The sequence below is a fragment of the Giraffa tippelskirchi genome, chromosome 14 (assembly GCF_054371585.1).
Source record: "Giraffa tippelskirchi isolate mGirTip1 chromosome 14, T2T-mGirTip1v1.2.pri, whole genome shotgun sequence".
NCBI lineage: Eukaryota > Metazoa > Chordata > Mammalia > Artiodactyla > Giraffidae > Giraffa > Giraffa tippelskirchi.
In genome coordinates, this window is record NC_137288.1 from 26663795 (window position 1) to 26686810 (window position 23016).

Sequence of the window (23016 nt, forward strand, 5' to 3'; positions counted from 1 at the left end):
TTCATGAAATCCGCTTTTATAACTGCCTCTTCTCTAAAACTACTACAAAGAAAATGGGCTTTCCCCTATATTCCTTCTTTAATGGTCTTAAAGCAATTATCTACTGCTATTAAAATACATGTCAACATCAAAGATTTTATACTTTGGTACATGGTTCCTATTATAAGCTATCAGTACAAGCAAAGAATTCATTCCTGTGCGATGTTGAACTTGACATTATTTTTTTAGCAACATTTAAAAAATAAGGCAATTCATTGAAGCAAATGCCTAATTTTCAGACCAACGTGAGGAAGTCAAAAAGCTTTACATTCAACTCCTCCTTAAGATAAAGAATCAAAACTTTCATTACCTTATTCTGCGTACTGTATGTTGCAAATCAGATACAAGTGGTCTATAATATTTCAGGACATGAGTAGTCCCAAGTTTACTATACAGGTTATCGATTACATCAAAATAAGAAGTGAAAAGGCCCCAATAACCCAGTGATGAAGAGTCAGTGTGAGAACATTTGTTTGCTTGCTTGTTTTTTTATTTGTGTGCATGTGTGTTCAGTCTCTCAGTCATGTCCAACTCTTTCTTTGCAACCCCATGATCTGTAGCCCACCGGGCTCCTCTGTCAATGGAATTTTCCAGGCAAGAATAGTGGAGTAGGTCGCCATTTCCTACTCCATGGGATCTTTCTGACTCAGGGACCAAACTCACATCTCTTGAATCTCCTGCAGTGGCAAGCAGATTCTTTACCTCTGAGCCAGCAGGGAAGACCTCTGCTCATCTTTAACATTTATTTATTTGTCTGCACTGGGTCTTAGTTTCGGCACGTGGGCTCTTCAATGCAGCATGCAGGATCTTTTGGTTGAAAATTTTAGTTGCAACCTGCTGAATCTTTAGCTGCGGCATATGGGATCTATTTCCCTGACCAGGCTTGGAACCCAGGCCCCCTGCATTGGGAGCACAGTCTTAGCCACTGGACCACCAGGAAAGTCCTTGAGAATATTTATTTTGATGCCTCTTTTGCTTCTGCAAAGTGAAGACCACGTTCTTTGGGAGAGTGCCTCGTGTGTCTCCAAAGCCTTCTCCAGGGAGAGTCTGGCCTGGGGGCTCTCCTTACACTCTGAACCACCCCTTCCAGGCTCCTCCAGGCCGCTCTTTTCATATCTGTAGGCTCCTTCCTGCGTCTCACCAGGAGCCCCATCTCCATAATGGGAACAATGCTTACCTATTTGTTTTTACAAATGATACTCTGCCTGATCCTGGGGGGTAAGTAAAAGAAGTTTTGATTAAGATAATTGTAAAAATAAATCAAAAATTAACAATAAGTCAAACAAAGCACAGGAAACAAAACACTATGTAAGCAAAGTAATATCTCTTAGGAGTCCCAGAATAACTAACTTCAGGCTAGAGGCACTCGTTTTTCAACTGTATGCACATGCTATTTTGCATTTTTCTTCACTGATAAACTGTGCGTGTGTTTTTTTAGTTAATTTTTATTGTCGTTGCTTTACAATATTGTGTTAGCTTCTGCTCTACAGCAAAGTGAATCAGCCTATCTATACATATATCCCCTCCCTTTTGGACGCCTTTCCCATTCTGGTCACTACAGTGCATGCAGTAGAGTTCCCTGTGTGAGACTATGTTTAAAATAGATAACTAGTGAAAACTGTGTGTTTTATGTGGACTCTCCACTAGAATTTCTCTGAATTCTTCTCCAGGTTGCATTCTTATTTCTTAGACGATTGTATCTCTTTAAAAAGTTCTTTTCCTTCTTCTATGAGAAACTATCAACTAATACAGTGCATCTACAATATCCGATGGCATCACAGACTCAACGGACATGAGTTTGAGCAAACTCAGGGGAACAGGGAAGCCTGACATGATGCAGTCCATGGGGTTGCAAAGAGTCAGACACAAGTTAGCGACTGAACAATAACTGTCTGATATCCTTGGGAACAGTAAAACAGTCTCTCCAAGTGGAAGCAATATATAATTTTAGAGATTTTGGTTTTACTCAATTTACTCACCAATTTATAATTCTTTTTAGTATTTGAAAGTGTTGAACACTCTTCTCACTGAAACCCTCCTTTTTGACGTGTGTTATAACCGTCTCTATCTTGTTATCCATCTAACTCTGGCTGCTCTAGTTTCACTGAAGGGAATATGTGTATTGAAGAATCTTCACCACAAAGCAACTAGCTTTTGAAGCATGCAGTAAGTGCACTGTAACTTTCAGAAAGAAAGAAGGAATTAATGAAAGAGTGAATGAACAGGGCACTCACCTGCTCCAGGGCCAGTAGAGCACTTGTATAAATCTAGTTTATAAAGCAGCCAGGGAGTTTACATCTGGATTTATGAGAACTGAGCAGACTTGGATTTATTTGGAGGGCTGGGCAAGGAAAAAGGAACATACTTCTGGATTTTTCCCTGCTCTGCCAGCACCACTCTAGCAATGGTCCTTTGTCTTTGAAGAACATGTGGCTCGTTTCCAGATTTTTTTTCCCTCCTTAGAACGAGCTTCAGAGATATCATCACTGAAGTAGCATCTTTCTTAGAGATCTGAGCCCCAGATTTGTGGGGGCCCCTGAGAACCTGATACACCAGCACCATCTGGCAAGCATCCTACATCATGGTTTCACCTGCACATTCTAAGTTTTTTAGGTATCTTTTTAGATTTATTTATTTATTTTAATTTTTTGGCCTCCCTGTGCAGCATGTGGGATCTTAGTTCCCAGATCAGGGATCAAACCCATGCCCCTTTTGCTGGAAGTTTGGAATCTTAACCACTGGACCACCAGGGAGTTTCAATCTTCTAAGTTTTAATACCAGAACTTCTATTATTTTCCCCACCTGAGAGGACAGAGTCCATGGTGAAGTTACTCAATATAAACTCAATATTCTCATTTTGCTTTTGCAATTTTTTTAGTACTTAATTATTCAATTCCTATGTTAAACTCTCTTGATTAAAATAATTGATGTGGGTCTTTGTCTCCATCAAAACATAGTCCAAAGGGAACTTGAGTGCCCCATGTGCTTCAGAGCACCTCACTGGTCCACTGCATTTTTACATCATGTGAACAGGATGAAGAACAACCACTCTGGGTACCCATGTTTGCTAGAAGGTGCATCAGAGAACCCTTAAAGATTCCTGAGTCTGCCCCATCACTGAGGATTAGAGGGGTCCTATAACTGGGGACATGGTGGGACACCCCCTCTAAGGTCAGAGACGTTTATAAGCCTTATACTTTCTGTCACTAAGAAAGAAGGGCCGTGCTTAGTAAACATCTTTGGATTCTGAAGACCAGACATGCCACATTTAGACACAGAACCCTGACTCATTTGTTGGAGGAATTAGAAGGCTGCAAAATTTGAGCAGGACTCAGAACAAGAAAGGTCTCTGCAGTGGCTTCAGACTGTGGCACACACTGTCATGCAGCTTGGGTTACATGTCAGGGAGATTCTGCGGTTCACCAGGAATCTGTAGCAGATACAGCACTAGGTGGGCTTTCTGTCAAGATCCCCAAACTAAGAGTCATGGTGCAGAGCTCTAGGATTGCAGAGCAAGTTCATGTCTTCTGCAGCTGAGAACTCTTCACCCTTCCCAGACTGCTCCTTGGCATGTCACTAGGCTCTCATAGGGTGAGACAGGAATGGGACGTCAAGTAGAGATGCTCATCCAGAGGTGGAAATGTCACAAGGTGAGAGAGATGCACCGTATGTCATAAACCATAGAAAATTCTGGATTCAAACCAAGCAGGTTTGACAGAAAACAAAACAAAACAAACAAAAAAAATAAACAAACCGGTGTCCCAGACCCTGTGTCATCTACCTCTTTTGAATTGACATTTTTTCTTGGCTTCTCTGTATGGCTAGTGTGGGAAATGGGAAGAAGGGTGAGTGTTCCCTATAACCTGAGATAGAAAAACAAATATGAGCCGTACTCATGGATGGACCAGCTTGGAATACTGGTGCAGACTGAAAATGGACAATTGTGAAACTATCAGTCTCCTGGGGCATGGGAAGGGGGGTGACCCTGACAAACTCTCGGGGAGAGAAACTGGCCCTGTGGGCAGAGTTTTATAGAATGCTCTGGATAACAATGTTGTAATATTGTAGTAAGAGCCATATTCCCTGATGAATCCGCCTGCAATGCAGGAGACACACGAGATGTGGGTTCAAACTCTGGGTCGGGAAGATCCCCTGGAGGAGGAAATGGCAACCCACTCCAGTATTCTTGCCTGAAAAAATCCCATGGAGAGAGGAGCCTGGCAGGCTCCATCAGGCTCACAAAGAGTCAGACGTGACTGAACAACTAAGCAGGCGTGAATAGGAGCAAAGACAAGGACATCTGACCAAGAGGTCTTTGGATGGACTGATGGAACTGGGCACAAAGTGCGTGGATCTTTGTGTCTCACATGGGTGTCCATCAGAGAGCATATGCCATAGATGAACACTGAAAACCAGATACACAAAAGTACCATCTGTGACATCAGTCAGCATCCATATTCCCCACTCCAGAGCCTGCTTGAGGGGCCAGAGATGGAGCAGTCATGGGGGAAGACACAGAGGTTATACAGAGTTCTGTAAAGATGACCTTGATCGCTCTCCAAAGCTTCTGCCATTGAAGAGTATTTGACCTGCCAGCAGCTGAGATCAACTCTGAGTCCTCAACATGGTATCACCTCTTGAGGCTGTCAGTTGGCTGCTGGGTAGCAAATTGATTGCAACAGGTCCTCTCACCCTGGAAGAAATGCTGATGTATTCTTACTAGGATTGATGCAGATTCTGGCTAGGGTTTCTCTTCCCTGTCTGCAGTGCCTCCGTGAGGGCTCACAAACTACACAATTTATTGCTATCAGCTCCTGCATAATATATCCTGGGGCCAACAGGCCCACTTTGTGCCAAAGAAGTGACAGTGGACACATGGACATACGATCCCTTGGTTTTCCTATGCATTGCATCACAGAGAAAACACTGGTCTGTGTAATAATGGAACGGCTTCTCAGGGCTCACTCAGGGCAGACGAGTTTAAAGGTTGGTTCCCTACCTTTTAAGATGCAGGATACATTGCACCATAGCTTATTATACTGACTTTGTATCCCTCAAAAGCCAGAATATGAAGAACAAGAAATGAGAAAAATGAGGCTTTCTCATGATCATTCTTAGTGGCCCAGTTGGGGAAGTTTGAGCTTTCTGTACTCACAGGTAGAAGTCCATCTTCTCATTCCATAGGCCTCTGTAGAAACAGGGAACAAGAAGTAAGATAAGCTTGGACCACTTCCTAAGCTAAAATGAAATGTGCTGTCTTCATTTTAAACCTTACTCGGTGTTGTGCCCAAATGAAGGTTTGTGTTTTCCGAAATCCCTGTGTTGAAATCTTAATCCTCAAAGGAATGATGATATCAGGAGATGGGGCCTTTGGGAGGCTATTATGTCATGAAGGTAGACTCTTTACCGGTGGAGTTAGTGCCCAGATGCAGGAGACCTTGTCTCTCACGTCCTCTCCGCCACTGGAAGATACAGTGAGAAAATGACCATCTACGACCCGAGAGAAGACTTCCCCCAAACTGAGCCATGTGGCACCCTGATCTCAGATTCTCTGCCTAGAGAACTATGAGAAATAAATTTCTGTTGCTTATAAGCCACCCACCCTATAGTATCCTTAACCCATGCTAAGACAAATGTTTAGTATATTTGTGTGTTTGTGTATCTCTCATGGGCATGTGGTTACACAAGTACATGGAAAATATACTAAATATTCTAGATGTTAAGCTCCATGGATAATGTCTACAGCTTAGTAAACTTTCTTTTGGCTCATAATAATGGTGCTGCTTGCTCAGTCGTGCCTGATTCTTTGTGACCCCATAGGCTGTAGCCCACCAGGCTCCCCTGTCCATGGGATTTCCCAGGTAAGAATACTGGGGTGGGATGACATTTCCACCTCCAGGGGATCTTCCTGACCCAGGGATTGAACTCGCGTCTCCTGCATTGGCAGGCAGATTCTTTACCACTGAGCCACCTGGGAAGCCTCATAATGATTATGACTGTGCATTTCCAGGGCAGCCTCTTAGTAAATACATGTTGAGTTGAATTTCCTTTTTCATACACTGAGCAGTCTTTGAAGTTGAACATCAGGTTCCTACATGAGAGTGAAGGAAGCTCAGTAGAGCCCCTGTGTCATCCGTGATGCCGCGTTACTTTGACAGGCTGCTCCAGGCTCTGGGCTTTCCACTCAGACCCTCAGTGATTCTTTCCAGCAAACAGCGCCTTCCTTAATGGTGCTTCCTCAATTGTGCTGCCTGTCTGTCACCTGCAAAGAAAGGTATCATTTGGCTTACAATAAAATAGAATACAAACCACAGAAACGGTGTTCAACAGTTCCTGTGCAATTTAAGCAAAATAACCCCACCCTGAAAAAGAAGAAATACCCAAGACATTTGAGCCTCAATGTTTTCACAACAAACTTTTTATTTTCCCCCTTTGAAGAAACATCATTTCACCAAAGACAGAAGTCTGTACATAAGAGAATGCTCAGGATTTGCTGTTATCTGGCTAAAAGCCTAAGTCCCAAGCAGTCTCGGTCCATCAAGCCATCTTGATATCTTAAATTCAAACAGAGATCTTAGTGCATTTTATCCAAAGTGGGCAGGGCTAGGTCGGGTTTTTAAAACACACATGGACTTGTGATCTTTTTTCCTAATAGCATTCATTCCTATCTTTCCAAAACTCCCTCTTCATTTTGACAACTTGATTTTGGAATGAAAACACGATGTTAGTAATTTGAACTTCACAGTGAATTCTCAGAATTTTCAAATACAGAGTCGGAACAGACACAATAGGATACAAAATGTTACATGTTTTGTTGTTGCCTTCCTTTTTGGCCACCAAAGAAAGGGTGATGGCAATCACTTAAAATATCTGAAAAATGATAGGGGCGTTTGAAAGGTAAGTGTAGACAGAATCTGTTACCAGTGTGAGATAGGTCCTCCTTAGCAGACATAATGCTAAATAGAATGGCTTGACAAGCAGAAAGTAGGACACACTGAACAGTGAAATCACTTGGTCAGATAATGTCAGGTAGTTTGTAGGGAAGTTTATATGCTACAGTGAGCTGGGGATGTTGTATCTGACACATTTAAAGTATATATTAAAGATTGAGCCACACTTTGATCATACCCTGAAATGTCAACTGTGTACAGTTCTTCCTAACCTTTTAAAAATGTAGGTATAGAAGTCTTAAATTCTCTCTGGTGCCACAGAAATGGGAGTTGTAATTTTGCCTTGTTGAGAAATAATAAAAATTTAACACACTAGGGGTTTCCTACTATAGCCTCTTATGCTTTTATTATCCAAAAAAGGAACTTCTTGGGGTATAAAATTACAACTTTGGGGCAAGTAAACTGTATTAGTTCTTTCATTAGATGTACGTGATTCTAAACTATTAAATACTAAAGAATGGTCATTCATTCTTAATATCCAGCTTTCTTTCTCCCAAAGAAATAACGTTCTCAGAATGAAAGCCACATGTGAACAAAAAACAAGGGAAGAAAGAAAAAAGAGGGAAGAACACATGAATATTAAAGAAGAAAATATGATCATACTTCCATGTTGGGCTAACATAAATGCTTTTTAGCTTGCCAAAGAGAAATTAGATCATTGTATTAAGATATCAAAAATACATTAAAATTTTCTATTAATTTAATATAAGGGTATCAATGACCCTACTAAAAATTATCAAAACTAGGTAAGGCTACCAAAAATAATTAGTTCTGTAAGTTTATAAGCTCACCTCATTCGTAACTCCATATCAAAAGTATTCCCCTTGGACCTCTATTTTTAAAATTCTATTCATACATTTCTCTACATATGCTCAGCTTGCTTTCCACAACAAGACTCAACAGATCACCCTCTTATCTCCCTCTCTGCAGCCTTTTACTTTTATCTTCCTCCAATCGGATGTGATCTATTCATTGCCCATACTTTTTCAGTTGTTAAGTCATATCTGACTCTTTGCAGCCCCATGAACTGCAGCATGCCAGGCTTTCCTGTCCTTTACTATCTCCCAAAGTTTGCTCAGACTCATGCCCATTGATTCAGTGACGCCATCCAACCATCTCATCCTCTGTCATCCCCTTCTCCTCCTGCCTTCAGTCTTTCCCAACATCAGGGTCTTTTCCAATGAGTCGGCTCTTCACATCAGGTGACCAAAGTTTTGGAGCTTCAGCACCAGTCCTTGAATATTCAAGGCTGATTTCCTTTGAGGTTAGGTTTGGTCTCCTTGCAGTCCAAGGGACTCTCAAGAGTCTTCTTCAGCATCATAATTCAAAAGCGTCCATTCTTTAGTGCTCACCCTTCTTTATGGTCCAACTCTCACATCCATACATGACTACTGGAAAAACCATAGCTTTGACTTTGTGGACCTTTGTTAGCAAAGTAACATCTCTACTTTTTAATACACTGTCTGAGTTTGTTATAGCTTTTCTTCCAAGGAGGAAGCATCCTTTAATTTCATGGCTGCAGTCATCATCCATAGTGATTTACTAACAGTGAAAAATGCCAGTGGATTGGCTGCCTATGACTGGATATCTCTTCTTCTTCTCACCTCTGCAAAAAGATACTCAGGGAACATCACTCAACAGGGTAGGATGGGGACTCAGCAGTGAGGTGCTAGTGGAGTTCCAGTAGGTTCTGCCCCAGCTCCTTTCTGCAGGTGGTGGGGAAAAATGCTGCTGTCCCTGGGGGAGGCCAGCCTTGCAGGCACTTGATGTCTTCAGTTCTGTCTCCTTCTTGTTTGCTCCTTCTGCCTTTTGGTTCCCTCTCCTTTCCTTTATTTTTTTTTTTAATTGGAGTATAATTGCTTTACAATGGTGTGTTAGTTTCTGCTGTACGATGAAGTGAGTCAGGTATATGTGCACATATAGCTCCTCCCTCTTGCACCTCCCTCCCATCACCCCCCATCCCACCCCTCTAGATGCTCACAGAGCACCAAGATGAGCTTCTTGTGCTTTATAGCAGGTTCCCACTAGCTAGCAACTGTACACATGGCAGTGTGTTTATGCCAAACCTAATCTCTCAATTCACGCCACCCTCCCCTTCCCCCCACCTCGTGTCCACACACCCCTTCTCTACTCTGCATCTCTATTCCTGCCCTGCATGTAGGTTCATCTGTACTGCTTTTCTAGATTCCACATGCATGCATTAATTTACAATGTTGTTTTTTCTCTTAAAGGGGCTTTCCCTTTTTCCTTCTATGGGTCTGGGGGGAGTAGGGGGTGTCAGACAGCCGGCACTCTATCAGCCCTCTGTCACTCTCTCTGAGTTTCCGTAGGGCTTAGAAGCTATCTGGAAAAGATCCATTTTGCCTCAGGCCTGTGTGCATGATATTAGGTCTGAGCGGAGTTTAGATGATTACTTTTATCCACCACTGAAATCAAGTTTAGGAGAAATGCCAGAGAACAGCAACAACACAAACTAAGATAAAGCTCCAAAAAAATGAGCTTACCTCACAGAAGGGAAGCTTTGCATTAGATATTAGAAGAAATGCTTGAGTGAACCAACACACAGAAGATTGTGGGGTCTCCATTATATAGGAACACAAAAGGAAAAAAAAGATGAACAACAAGTTTAAACTGCAACTGGTCTAAATTCAAGTACTTGGAAGCAAGAGACTACTCTAGATGACTTCTGACATTTTCTCTCCCCAGTGCTCTATTTTTAGGAGCAGTCAATCAATCTCTTGCAGAAAAACATGAAATGTTCATATCTATAGTCCTCAAAGTTCACTATGAAATTCGTCCAGGTTGTCAGAAATACTTCTTGGAGTATGCAGGTACTAATGCTCTAAACTAGCAAAATAGAAAGTAAGTTTTGTTTTTATAGCAATGATGCATCCATCAATATAAAATTTGTTACACTCTAGCCCTTACACAGAATGGAGGGATGGTCATGGAAACATAGATTGTCATCAGAGTAGAAAAACAAAAAACTAAACTTCCTGAATAGAACAAATTAATATAGGCAGGGGCCATATACAGAAAATACATTTCCAATAACTGTCAACCACACAACAGTTGAGGCTTCCCTGGTGGTTCAAACAGTAAAGAATCTGCCTGCAATGCGGGAGACCCATGTTCAATCCCTGGATTGGGAAGATTCCCTGGAGAAGGAAATGGCAACCCATTCCAGTATTCTTGCCTGGAGAATCTCATGGACAGAAGAGCCTGGAAGACTACAGTCCATGGGATTGCAAAGACTCAGACACAACAGTGCGACTAACACTGACTGGCTGACTGACACAACAGTTGAGACTAAAAGGTGTGGTTGCTAAATACTCCATATTCCAATTTCATTACAGCGGATTCTGAAAGATGCACTTTTAAACAAAGTGAGCGTTGCAGTCCTGCTGCTCTGACCTCCTGGACTGCCGGCTCTGGCCGATGGAACACAGGTGTAAAACACTGTCGGCTATTGAGAAGGGAGTTTTTTGGGCGAGTGAACATAAGTTTGTAGAGCACCCTCTAGAGATGTTCCTCCCTGTTGTATAAGGTGAGAAGATGCCCAAACAGTTCCACTGGCTTAGCAACAAATGGCCTTTCTCTTGCCTAAGTACAACTAAAAGAGTACCTGCCCCCATCTGGAAGTTCAGTGAGTCAGGAAAGAATTTTTACAGTTTGGAGGACTGAAAGAACAAGTACAAAGGAAGCTTTCAGCTTAGGCTGAGGAAACCTAAGGCAGGAGGCCAGGTTTCAAAACCTTATAGTAGCTCCCAAGAGAGTTGAAGGGCCTAAGAAGACCCTGGGATCAGGAAGCCATGGGATGGCCTCTTGGCGTGAGAAAAGCAGGAGGAAGAGGATGCCAGCCTCATCAACCAAGAGGTGAGCTGGTCACATAAATGTAGAGCTCTGGCAGCTCAACCAGGAGAGAACAGATAACTCATCCTGTGTAGCCATAAGCATAGTCCTTCTCTCATTCCTCAGGCCAACCAGAGGACCGGGAGAAACCAGAGAACTCGCATCACCACCTCCAAACAGCTGGTAGGTGGATCTGCAAGCCCGGCCTCTGCAGAAAAGGATGAAAGCTTTCATCTGGAAATCTTGACACGTTCATAGCCAAGAGAGACTCCTCTTATAACTGCAAGTGACTGAAAAGACATGAAACTAGCAGGAATACCTGAGAAGCACACAACTAACGGTAGGAAGGGCTTTCAGCACAACGGAGCCCATATTCAGAAAAATATTAAAGCATTCTGTCTAAAGAGAACATCAGAGTAATGTGAGAAATTTACTAATTCCTTGAATATTCCAAACAAACTTGCTAGAGGGACATGCGGGCAGGTGACAGAACCCAAACTGCACTCACTGTGGAATAAACAAAAGCAAAGCAAACAAATCCACTGGACTGGGAATCTGCATCAAAAGTTCTGGGTTCTGATCTGGATCTGTCAATACTAATTGAATTTAGGATACTCTCTTAACCTTTCCTGGTTCCTTCTGCATCACTGATAAAATGAAAACATTGCATATCTGATTGCATGCTGCCCTGAAGGTTGGGGCCTTCTAGTTCCATGGTTACTCATGACTGGACAGATGCGATGAGACAAACTGAGCACTCCAACTCCTTTCCCACCAATGATGGACAAAAAGAAAACATCCATTAAAAAGCAACTACATTAAAGAATCCACCTGCCAAGACAGGAGACACGCGTTTGATCCCTGGATCAGGAAAATCCCCTGGAGGAAGAAATGGCAACCCACTCCAGTATTCTTGTTTGGGGAATCCCATGGACAGAAGAGCCTGGTGGGCTACACCCCACGGCACTGCAAAAGAGTCGGACACGGCTTAGCGACTGAGCACATAGTACATTTTTATTATTACTAACTACTGATAAAATAAGACCTGTTCTCGGCCCAACCATCAAATAATATACCGAATTCAATAGTTTAGCACATTGTGTTTATTTTACGAGGTACTAGAGACTGAATGTTTCCTCCCCTTCCCCCAAATTCATGTGTGGGAGCCCTGATCCCCAGTGTGATTACATACGGAGGTGGGAGCTCTGCGAGGAGATTAGGGGCTTCCCAGGTGGCACTAGTGGTAAAGAACCTACCTGCCAACGCAGGAGACATATGAGACCTTGGTTCGATCCCTGGTCCCTGGAGGAGAGCATGGTAACCCATCTAGTATTCTTGTCTGGAGAATCCCATAGACAGACAGTCCTGTCTGGCTACAGTCCATGGGGTTGCAAAGAGTTGGAAATGACTACAGTGACTGAGCACGCACATGAACTAGGAGGGGAGCAGGTCATGAGGGCAGAGCCCTCTGATGGGACGAGTGCTTTTATAAGAGACACATCGCAGAGACACGTCTCTCTGCACCACAAAAACATGCAGTAAGAGGGTAACCATCTGCATGTGAAGAAGAGGGCCCTCACCAAGAAACCCAGACACCATGCCAGTATTCTGATCTTAGATTTCCCAACTTCCAGGACATTACATTCAGTTCTGTTCAGTTCAGTCGCTCATTCGTGTCCGACTCTTTGCGACCCCATGAACCACAGCACGGCAGGCCTCCCTGTCCATCACCAACTCCTGGAGTTTACCCAAATTCGTGTCCATTGAGTTGGTGATGCCATCCAACCACCTCATCCTCTGTCGTCCCCTTCTCCTCCCACCTTCAATCTTTCCCAGTATCAGGGTCTTTTCCAATGAGTCAGCTCTTCGCATCAGGTGCCCAAAGTATTGGACTTTCAGCTTCAACACCAGTCGTTCCAATGAATATTCAGGACTGATCTCCTTTAGGATGGACTGGTTGGATCTCCTTGCTGTCCAGGGACTCTCAAGAGTCTTCTCCAGCACCACAGTTCAAAAGCATCAATTCTTCAGCGCTCAGCTTTCTTTATAGTCCAACTCTCACATCCATACATGACCACTGGAAAAACCATGGCCTTGACTAGATGGACCTTTGTTGGCAAAGTAATGTCTCTCCTTTTTAATATGCCATCTAGGTTGGTCATAACTTTTCTTCCAAGGAATAAGAGTCTTTTAATTGCATGACTGCAGGCACCATCTGCAGTGATTTTGGAGCCCAAAAAAACCAAAGTCTGCCACTGTTTCTACTGTTTCCCCATCTATTTGGCATGAAGTGATGGGACATTACATTATGACAAAAAAAAAATCTCTATTGTTTAAGCCACATATCCATGATATTTTGTTAAAGCAGCCACAACTCAGAAGTCAGCAGTTATTTTCTCTGTTTTTGCAAAACATCTGCACTGTAAGTCAACATGTTTTTCCTCCCATTAACCCAGCCATTGAACTCCTACCTGGGAACTCAGGACTCCTGCTAAATAAGGTCAGCACAGTTTAGTGCTGCAAGCAATATTTTCCTGCTCTCCTCTCCTGAGTACTACCTAAATATTTTATTAGTAGACTTTCTTCGTGAGCTTCTGTCCGTTATTTTTCCTTCTTTTCACCCCCAGTTAGGTAAGTGACTGCTCCTTAGAACTGCAAAGCAATGCAGATTTCTGGCTTCCTCTGGCTTCCTGTGAGATGAAAGTCACAGGACACTCTGGTTTCCGGAAAGTTGACTCAGCTTTATATCCGCACGGTCTTCCATCCTTAGCCATTTCAAGATCCTTTTCTGCCTGGTTCTTTACTTGTTCTTCTCAGATTGGCTTAAATCTATTTGAGCTTGCTTTTTCTTTGCTTACAAAATTGACACTTGCTTTCCTCAGACTTCAAATCATCCAATGCTTCCTCACTTTTGTAGGCTTCCTCCTTCATTGTTTTCTGTAGATAATGATACTTGATTTCTTGCTTTCTTTGGAGCTGAAATTTTGAGTGAATTCCACTTGACATTTAACATGTGCACAGTGAATATTCAGTCTAAGGAAAATGCCAAGGAACAGACTCTTCTGCAGCCTGTAGTTTAGACCAACACAAAAATCCACATTTTCTTTGATTTTTAATGCAAACTGCCTTGTCGCTGAGTCACTGAACTAGCTCTTCTTTGCTGGGGGCAAAGCAATGTTTACTGACCCATTGATGTGTATAAATCGGAGCTCAATCATGACACAGTCTTTGTCCTCTAGGAACCCAGAAGCTAAATTCAGACCATAAAGGCTAGAGATAATGAGATTGAGCCTCTTCACACTCTTTTAGAAAGAAAGTGAGGTATAGGCTCATAAATAAATGCACCATTAGAGAGGGCACTGGCAGAATGTGAAGAAATTTTCAGGGAAACTCAAGGTGTGCTGGGCAAGAAGGGCAGAAGGTGATGATCAGAGAGGAGAATGTGACCGCCGCAAGGGAAAAGAGAAGCTAGAGAAATATTCCTTGCTTACAAAACCAACAAGTGTTTAATGAAGGAGACCAAGAGCCGAAAGTCAGCTCTTCACCGAGAGCTTTACTAAGACAGCTTTCTTCAGCTTAAGAAAATTTTATACAGGTCTCTGCCTGACTTTAGGACCTTTACCTCTCTATCCTTAGAATATTTACTTTAGAAAATGCATAATTACAGATTTTTTCTCTATCCCTTTGAAATGCAGAGAGATCTTCTATAGACCTCTTCCCAGCTCTGCAACCCATGGATGTCTTTCTCAAGGGCCCTGGGAGCCATTCCTTTGAAATGGCATCATCAAGAAAGATAGAACCCCTATCTCCCCACCCCTGTCTGCAGGATACCAATTAACAGACACAGATAGTCTAATCGCATTGACCAACGTCCCTACTAATGTCCTCCATTACTTTACCACTAGCTCACCCCAGCAGTTAAAAGTCCTCTCATCCGTCTTTGATTACAAAGGAGTCCAGTTCAGACTCTCTCCTTTCTTGCACTAGTCTTGAATAAAGTCCTCTTTGCCTGTTAACTCTGTCTGGTACAATTTTTCTTAGATAGTTCACAGATGTAAACTATAGATGACCAGCAGGTACTGAGTTTGGGTCCTGGAATGGGAGGAAATCAAGCCCCAGTTGTATTTCTCCATAATAGTGCCAGGGAGGATTCCCAAACAGAAAATTTCACCACATCCTCGGCTAAAATGAACAGAGCAATGACACTCCCAGAATCAGGCAGAGGAGAAAAGGTGTGGAGTATTATCAGCATCCTACACTAACCACTAATATAATTATATTTAATTGTTTAAGCTTATTAATAAAACTCTGTAGTAAAAGTGTTATGCATTTTAAATATTCTTAACAGGGCTAAGGAAGTGAGATCTTGTCAACTATATCAACAGCCTCTGCTATAAACTATAGAAGAGGCATGGGTCAGTACACCCCAAACTTGTGTAGGCACCAAGCCTATAAAGCATTATAAAATAAAATAAAAAAAATTAGATGCCCTCACCAGTTTTCTTTTCTTTTCTTTTTTTTTTTTTGGAGAGAGAAATTTATCTGCATTTGTGAACTTGTTAAGTTCATTTGTGAATCATGTTAAGTCGAACATGAAGCAAGGACAGAAAGATCAAACTTGGAGTATGTGATAATATTCCAATTTTATTTAAGTCTACACTTCTTAGTGAAGTGCCTTCATGTACACCTGGGCCACGTATTAGAAAGACAAGAAGAGAAGTTGATATTCAGTGTATGTAAGTCCAAGTCATTTTTTTGGTCAGTGTAGAAACTGAAATGTTTGCAGTGAAAGTTCTCAATATTCCAACCAATTCAGAGGTTCCCAGGTTCATTTGCCCTGAGGACCAACATGAAAGTTCATCTCAACTTGGCCTTCAGGGTACAGGAAGGGCTGGGGCAGAAGCATCTGAGGTTCTGATTAAGGATTTCAGGATATCTAGGAAGCAAATATATAAAATAATTAAAAGCCATAAAAGGTATCTGAGAATGAGCCAGGCAGCTTCGGTGTCTTATTATAACTTTTTCATGATTCTGCTTCTGAGCTGACATACTCAGGAACAGCGATCGCTGCCACTGGGCCGGCATTGCTGGTGCTTTAGCAATATCGTCACTGACATCCAAGAAGTCGAATCACCAGCTAACAAGGGCCCTCATGATAAATGGGGACCTGGTGGAGGTGCAAAACCAGTTGCCTTACTCCTTGTCACTACAAGATGTAGTTGTAAGCAAGGGGCTTCCGTGTCCCTTTTGTACTGTGCTCCCAGCCCAGGCTCAGACTTCTTTTACAAGGCTTCCCTTTGGTTGTCAGCAGAAACTGAGTGCTACCACTTTATAGCTACTAGGCTACTCTAGTTTTAGTCCAATGGTGTGGCAAGATATCAATCGGGAGGAGAAAAACAAGAGAAAAAAGCAGAGGGAGAAAAGCAGGTTCCGTGAAGACTCGGTCTTATTTCCTGTGATTCTTGTCTATAGCTGGAAGGGTGCTTTGTACAACCACCTACTTATTGAAAGAAGTAAAATGAGGAATAAAGGAAGAGGAAGGGAGGATGAAAGGGAAAAGGGATTAAGGAGGGAGGAAGGAAGAACAAAAAGAATCAGAGACTGTGTTTAGAGAACAGAATTTCCGGCAGGTGGGGATCTCACTCTGCATTTCTTGAAAGGCTTTTGAACAGGTCATGATGTTTACACTACAAGCATGTTGTCAGTTTTTCTGCCATCTATGCCACTTTGTTCCAAAAGGTGGGAATGGGGACCTGTGTTTACACTGAGTTTGTATTGCAAATGTCATCACCTTTGCTTTCTCTTAGCACATTAAAATTCTTTATCTTTAAGGCTTAAAAAATTGTCCCTTTTTGATGTTAAAGATATAATGCTGGTCTTTCTGCTGAATTATTCTGATAGTTCAGCCCAGGGTAAATTCCAAAAGTAAACAAGGGTGGATATCAAAATACGGATAAAGTCAAGGAAATACCCATATAAAGTCAAGGAAATACCCATAAATTGCCAGCAAAGGCCCTGAGCATCTGAATACACATGAGCCTTGACTGTCATCCTGACTTCTGTGGGAATTACTTTACATTTTGCTACTTGACTGGCCACCAAAGCAGTGATACACAGTGAGATATGTGTTCGTGAGCCTTGGGGTGTCCTTCTTTAGTGCATTGGTTGCAAGCACCATTCTAGAATCAGAGATGATTCCAAAGGCCTGAGAGCAGGTTTTCTCACCTGTCCTCACAAAGCCGATCAGGAGGCTCCCCAGGGAGCATCAGTCGCTGTGACTTTTCGGAGTCAGGGTACAATTGTATCCTGTACAGACGTACGCTGGTGTGAGCTCAAGATCTGATCAATCTTGACATGAACAGTGAAGTGTTAGCTCACAGACTGAAGAGACCTGGTTGCAAGCTCCTTCTCCAGCACCATTGTAGCTTTTCTGAAAGATGACAAGTCATCCAAGTGTGTGTTTCCCCCCAGAATGGACCTGACAGCAGTCAAAGGTTAAACCCAATGAGAAAGATGGTGGATTTTAGTGCACTGAGAGAATAGCACTTTTTAAAAAACAAATGACCTCTCCACCCGAGTAGAGTTGCTTTTTAGGAAGTACTCAACCTGGAAGTTATTTCCCCCAGGCAAACAAAGTGGTGACCTATATAATTCCACCTACTCTTGTTCTAAACAACAGATAGACCCCCAGCCAAGAGAGCTCTGAAAAAAAGAGGACATTCCTAGGTACTGAGAGCTATAAATTAAAAGCTGGTGGAAAGCGCTTCAACATTTCAACTAAATGCAACAACTGAAGACGCATACTTAAAGCGTGAACTTGGAGTGATTGCCGATCATAAAATGGGAGGGTTTGTTTTTTTTTTTTTTTTTGCAGTTAGCGATAAAGAAATAAGGTATAGGGTGTGGAGGCACAGAACGGCATCGACAGGGAAGAGAATTGGTGGAACAGGCAGACACAAAATACGAAACAAAAGCAAAACTCATGGCAACCAGGACAAAGACATTCCCATATGCTTATTATTGTTGTTATTAAAAGATCGAAGTTCTGAGAGCCCTTTGGATAAGTCCAGAAACATGTTAAGTCCAGAAACATGTTGAGTGAAAGGGAGGACACACAAATAAGTAAATGCTAAACAGTCCTATTTCTATGAAGTTCATGAATCAACAAAACTGCTCCATAGGGACGGAGTTAGAAAGTGATTAGGCTAGGAAGTGGAAGGGTTAATTGGAAAGGGGCACAAGAGAGCTTTATGAGAGGATGTGGTTACACACAGGTGTATATATGCATGTAAGAACCATGTGGATGTGTACTTAACGTCTGTGCATTTAAGAAGGATATATGACCTTGATGGATTCCACCATCACTTGGGTCAGAGTAAGTGTGATGGTTGACTTTAGGCATCAACTCGGCTCTGCCACAGTGCCCATACTGTGGTCAGACTTAGTCTAGATGTTTCTGTGAGGCTGTTTTTGAACGACGTGGGTGTTTAAATCGGTGGACTTTGAGAAAAGCCCTTCATAATCTGAGTGGCATCACCCAATCAGCTGAAGGTCTAACTAGAGCAAAAAACTGACTTCCCTGAGCAAAAGGGAATTCTACTGCAGATAGCCTTCAAACTTGAACTGTAACACGCCTTCTTTCCTGAGACTTCAGCAAGATGGCCTTCAGATTTGAGCCATAGAATCAGCTGTCTGCTGGGTTTCCAGCCTATTGGGCCAGCCCACAGATTTCAGACTTGACAGAGCCCTTGATCATGTGAGACAATTCCTTAAAATAAATCTCAAGAGAGAGACAGACAGACAGACAGACAGACCAGACATATATGGAGGAGGGCATGGCAACCCACTCCAGTATTGTTGCCAGGAGAATCCTGTGGACATGAGGAGCCTGGAGGGCTACAGTCCATATGGTCAGAAAGAGTTGGACACAACTGAAGCAGCTTAGCATACACACATATAGACACACACACACACACACACACATCTTATTGGCTCTGTTTCTCTGGAGAACTCAGACTCAGTCAGCTGTCTTTACTGAATAGTACTTGCATGAGATCTGTTCCTACCCAGAAAGGCACATGCTCCACCCCTGCTTCCCAGGAGTTAAACCAAATGAAACCATCCCTGAGCATTTACTTCTACAACTCCATTTGGTGTTTATCACGTTATGAGTCTCTATAAGGATTAAAATGGCTCTCCCAGTTCAGCCTCCAGGTTAGCCTCAAAAATACACGAGGGGAAGAAGAATGTTCACTAGCTAAGCCCTGGTATTAGAATACATGGTACACTAAACAAAGCTTACATTTAAGACACATTTTGGGAAGTACAAAGTCAATATTCTGCTCAACTGTTTAAATACACCTTACTACACACACACACACACACACACACACACACACACGCATGCCAGAAAAGCCACCATGTGTAAAGCTTATTAGTACAGGATCATCTCTCAGTAAGCCTCGCCTCTGGGTAACATACATACATCTCAGGGGATAGAAAGAAAGGATTCCAGCTCTCCAAATTCATGGGCCCTGATTCTCCATCTGTTGCTTGATTAATGGAGGAAGTTTGGCACCGCTGTGCCCCACAGGCAAAGGTAAAGCTGCCAACGATGACCAATAGGTGGAGAAAGATGGTGGGAAGGGGAGGGCTGGTGATATTTGGGTGAAGAGCTGAAAACCATCCATCTCTTTTAACTCAGACTCTAAAACTCTGGAGAAAAGGATTTTGATTTCTCTCTTTGCTCACAGCTGAGAACTCTTGGAAATGTTCTCATCACTTGTATACTTAAGGAAAGAAAAGGAGAATTCCGAGCAACACTGCCTTGTGTATATGTGGGAGGCGGCTGTGGTTTTGTGTGTGTGTGTATGTGTGTATCTGCAGTATGACAGGCGTATAGGGTATATGGGGGTGTGGTAGTATGTGTGTGTGGTGTGAGGAGAAGTGTGTCTGTGTGTGTCTGTGTGTCTGTGGTATATGGGGCTCTGATTGTGTGTGTGTGTGTATCTGTGGTGTGAGGAGAAGTGTGTGGTGTGTGTGTATGTGTGTGAAGTTTGTGTGTATGTGTGTCTATGGTATATGGGGCTCTGATTGTGTGTGTGTGTATCTGTGGTGTGAGGAGAAGTGTGTGGTGTGTGTGTATGTGTGTGAAGTTTGTGTGTATGTGTGTCTATGGTATATGGGGTTCTGATTGTGTGTGTGTGTGTATCTGTGGTGTGAGGAGAAGTGTGTGGTGTGTGTGTCTGTGTGAAGTGTGTCTGTGTGTGTATGTGTGTCTGTGGTATATGGGGCTCTGATTGTGTGTGTGTATCTGTGGTGTGAGGAGAAGTGTGTGGTGTGTGTGTATGTGTGTGAAGTTTGTGTGTATGTGTGTCTATGGTATATGGGGCTCTGATTGTGTGTGTGTGTGTATCTGTGGTGTGAGGAGAAGTGTGTGGTGTGTGTGTATGTGTGTGAAGTTTGTGTGTATGTGTGTCTATGGTATATGGGGTTCTGATTGTGTGTGTGTGTATCTGTGGTGTGAGGAGAAGTGTGTGGTGTGTGTGTATGTGTGTGAAGTGTGTCTGTGGTATATGGGGCTCTGATTGTGTGTGTGTGTATCTGTGGTGTGAGGAGAAGTGTGTGGTGTGTGTGTATGTGTGAAGTGTGTCTGTGTGTGTCTGTGTGTCTGTGGTATATGGGGCTCTGATTGTGTGTGTGTATCTGTGGTGTGAGGAGAAGTGTGTGGTGTGTGTGTATGTGTGTGAAGTTTGTGTGTATGTGTGTCTATGGTATATGGGGCTCTGATTGTGTGTGTGTGTATCTGTGGTGTGAGGAGAAGTGTGTGGTGTGTGTGTATGTGTGTGAAGTGTGTCTGTGGTATATGGGGCTCTGATTGTGTGTGTGTGTATCTGTGGTGTGAGGAGAAGTGTGTGGTGTGTGTGTATGTGTGTGAAGTGTGTCTGTGGTGTGAGGAGGAATGTACGGTGTGTGTATGTGTGTGGTGTGGGTGTGTGTATGTGTGTGCGCATAGGGGAGCTGCGGAACCCCGTCCCTGTGTGGGGGGCTCGGAGCTCGCAGGGACCTCACCTGCCTCTCTCATTCTCTGCCTCATTCATCCTTGGTTGCTCGCTGTTTAGCTAAACTCCTTATGACTAGAGTGAAAATTACCCAAAGTGACAGCTTGAGACCAGCAGGAAAACTGATAGAAGCCCCCCAAACAGTTTATATTTCAGGCAAACTTGTCCCTGGGCAGCTTTTGTCAGTTTTCTTTGTTCAAATCCCTGTTATTTCTGCTTGACACCCCTTACATAGTAACTGTACTTTAAAAATGAAAACAAAGAAGATGGAATGGATTTGGTGGAGGAAGGGGAAGGATGGCTGGAGTGAGCAAAACTTGACGCAGTGAGCTCTGCAGTTCCTTCAGTCTGTCAGAAGCTGCCCTGCTGCTGATGGGAATTGCAGCGTGTCGGCGGTTGGCTTTGCCAGTCTTACATGCGGAAGTCCCTTAGGTTGGATGTCTGGGTGACCGACACCGGGTAATCAGCAAAATTGGATCCCCAGGCTAATATCTTCTTAGAGAACATGCTCCCCTGTTGTGGGGCTCTTCACATCCCAAGAAACATAGTCCCATGTTAAAGCACCATCACCTCTGACATGTTTAGAGTCAGGGCCCCCTTGAGGAAACAGACCCACGTTCAGCTTGAGACTGGACCATCTCCAGGGAACCCCATCCTAATTCCTGTGAAGCCAGATGAGCAAGCAGATGAGGAAGAAGGGAAGGTATGTTAGTTTAGGTTCCCACTGGTGACATCAAGCCATCCCGAGTGGACCCTGACACATTTCTTTCTTCTGCAAAATAAAGGGAAATGATGGGCTAAAAGGCTGTAATTCCCAGAAATCCATCCTATTTCCAGTCAAAATCCCCCATCTTCCCCAAGATCAAAATGCATGGCAGCCTCGTTTGAATGAGACCTTGCCACACCTAGCAATTTCTCCATATGACAATATCACACCTGGTGTTTCTCCATAACTGGAGACAGCATGTGAAAGGGGACTCAAGATGGCAGGAGATTCAGCAGCCAAATACTTTTGAGGCAATAAAATGAACTTTCTCCTCAGGTTTCCTCAGATTACCTGTAACTTGCAAATGCATTCCTTCAGATTGTTTTTTCATTGATACAAATATGCTGTGGATTAAAACTTGCCACTGAAGAAGACTTCGCTGGTGGTCAAGCGGTTGGGTAGGACTCCATACTTTCCAATATAGGTGGCACAGGTTCAATCCCTGGTCAGGGAACTAAGATCTCACATGCCTTAGGTGCAGCCAAAAATGTTTAAAAGAAAAAAGAAAATTTTAAAACATGCCACTGAAGGCTTAATTACATACAAGGAAAAACTAATATGAAATTATTAACTTATATGAACTTTAATAGCATTCCCTTTTTGTTCAAACATGGAATTAAAAGATAACATCACTTTTTAAAAATATTTTACCATCAAAAGAAATCTACAACTTATTTGGGCAAGCTCTGTACTCAGAGCTGTGTAAAGAAAACTATAGATACACCCCTTGCCTCTAGGAACATGTAATCTTACACAAACACACATAGTGAATCAAATCTGAACATGACAGTAATAGAAGTACAAACTTTAAAAGTACAGGTGCCTGGGACCATTTAGTGAAGATGAAATAGGCCCTACATCCGTCAACATATTATACAAGTAATAAAATATCTATATCCAAAATGTCAATTCTGACTTCTCAAGAAAATATTAAATTATTATGTTCCAAATAATTTAAGAAAGTAGAGAAAGTATCAGTTCAGTTCAGTCGCTCAGTGGTGTCTGACTCTTGTGACCCCATGGACTGCAGCATACCAGGTCTACCTGTCCATCACCAACTCCCGGAGTCCACCCAAACCCATGTCCATTGAATCGGTGATGCCATCCAACCATCTCATCCTCTGTCGTCTCCTTCTCCTCCTGCCCTCAATCTTTCCCAGCATCAGGGTCTTTTCAAATGAGTCAGTTCTTCGCATCAGGTGGCCAGAGTATTGGAGTTTCAGCTTCAGCATCAGTCCTTCCAGTGAATGTTCAAGACTGAATCCCTAATCAGGGAACTAAGATCTCTCAAGCACACGGGGCAGCCAACAAAATAGAAGAAATATAGATAAAGGGGTGGGTGTAAACA

General features: G+C 42.8%; 1 long non-coding RNA gene across 1 annotated transcript in view; it reads right to left on the reverse strand.

Annotated features, from left to right (window-relative positions):
- Positions 1-2656: 2656 nt before the first annotated feature.
- The window catches only part of LOC145534465 (uncharacterized), a 57697-nt gene continuing 37337 nt past the window's right edge, over positions 2657-23016 (reverse strand). The window contains exons 3-5 of the long non-coding RNA XR_014074647.1: positions 6135-6301; positions 5315-5501; positions 2657-5227 (exon numbers count right to left, since the gene is read on the reverse strand). This is a non-coding gene — a long non-coding RNA (uncharacterized LOC145534465). The remainder of the gene's footprint in view (positions 5228-5314; positions 5502-6134; positions 6302-23016) is intronic.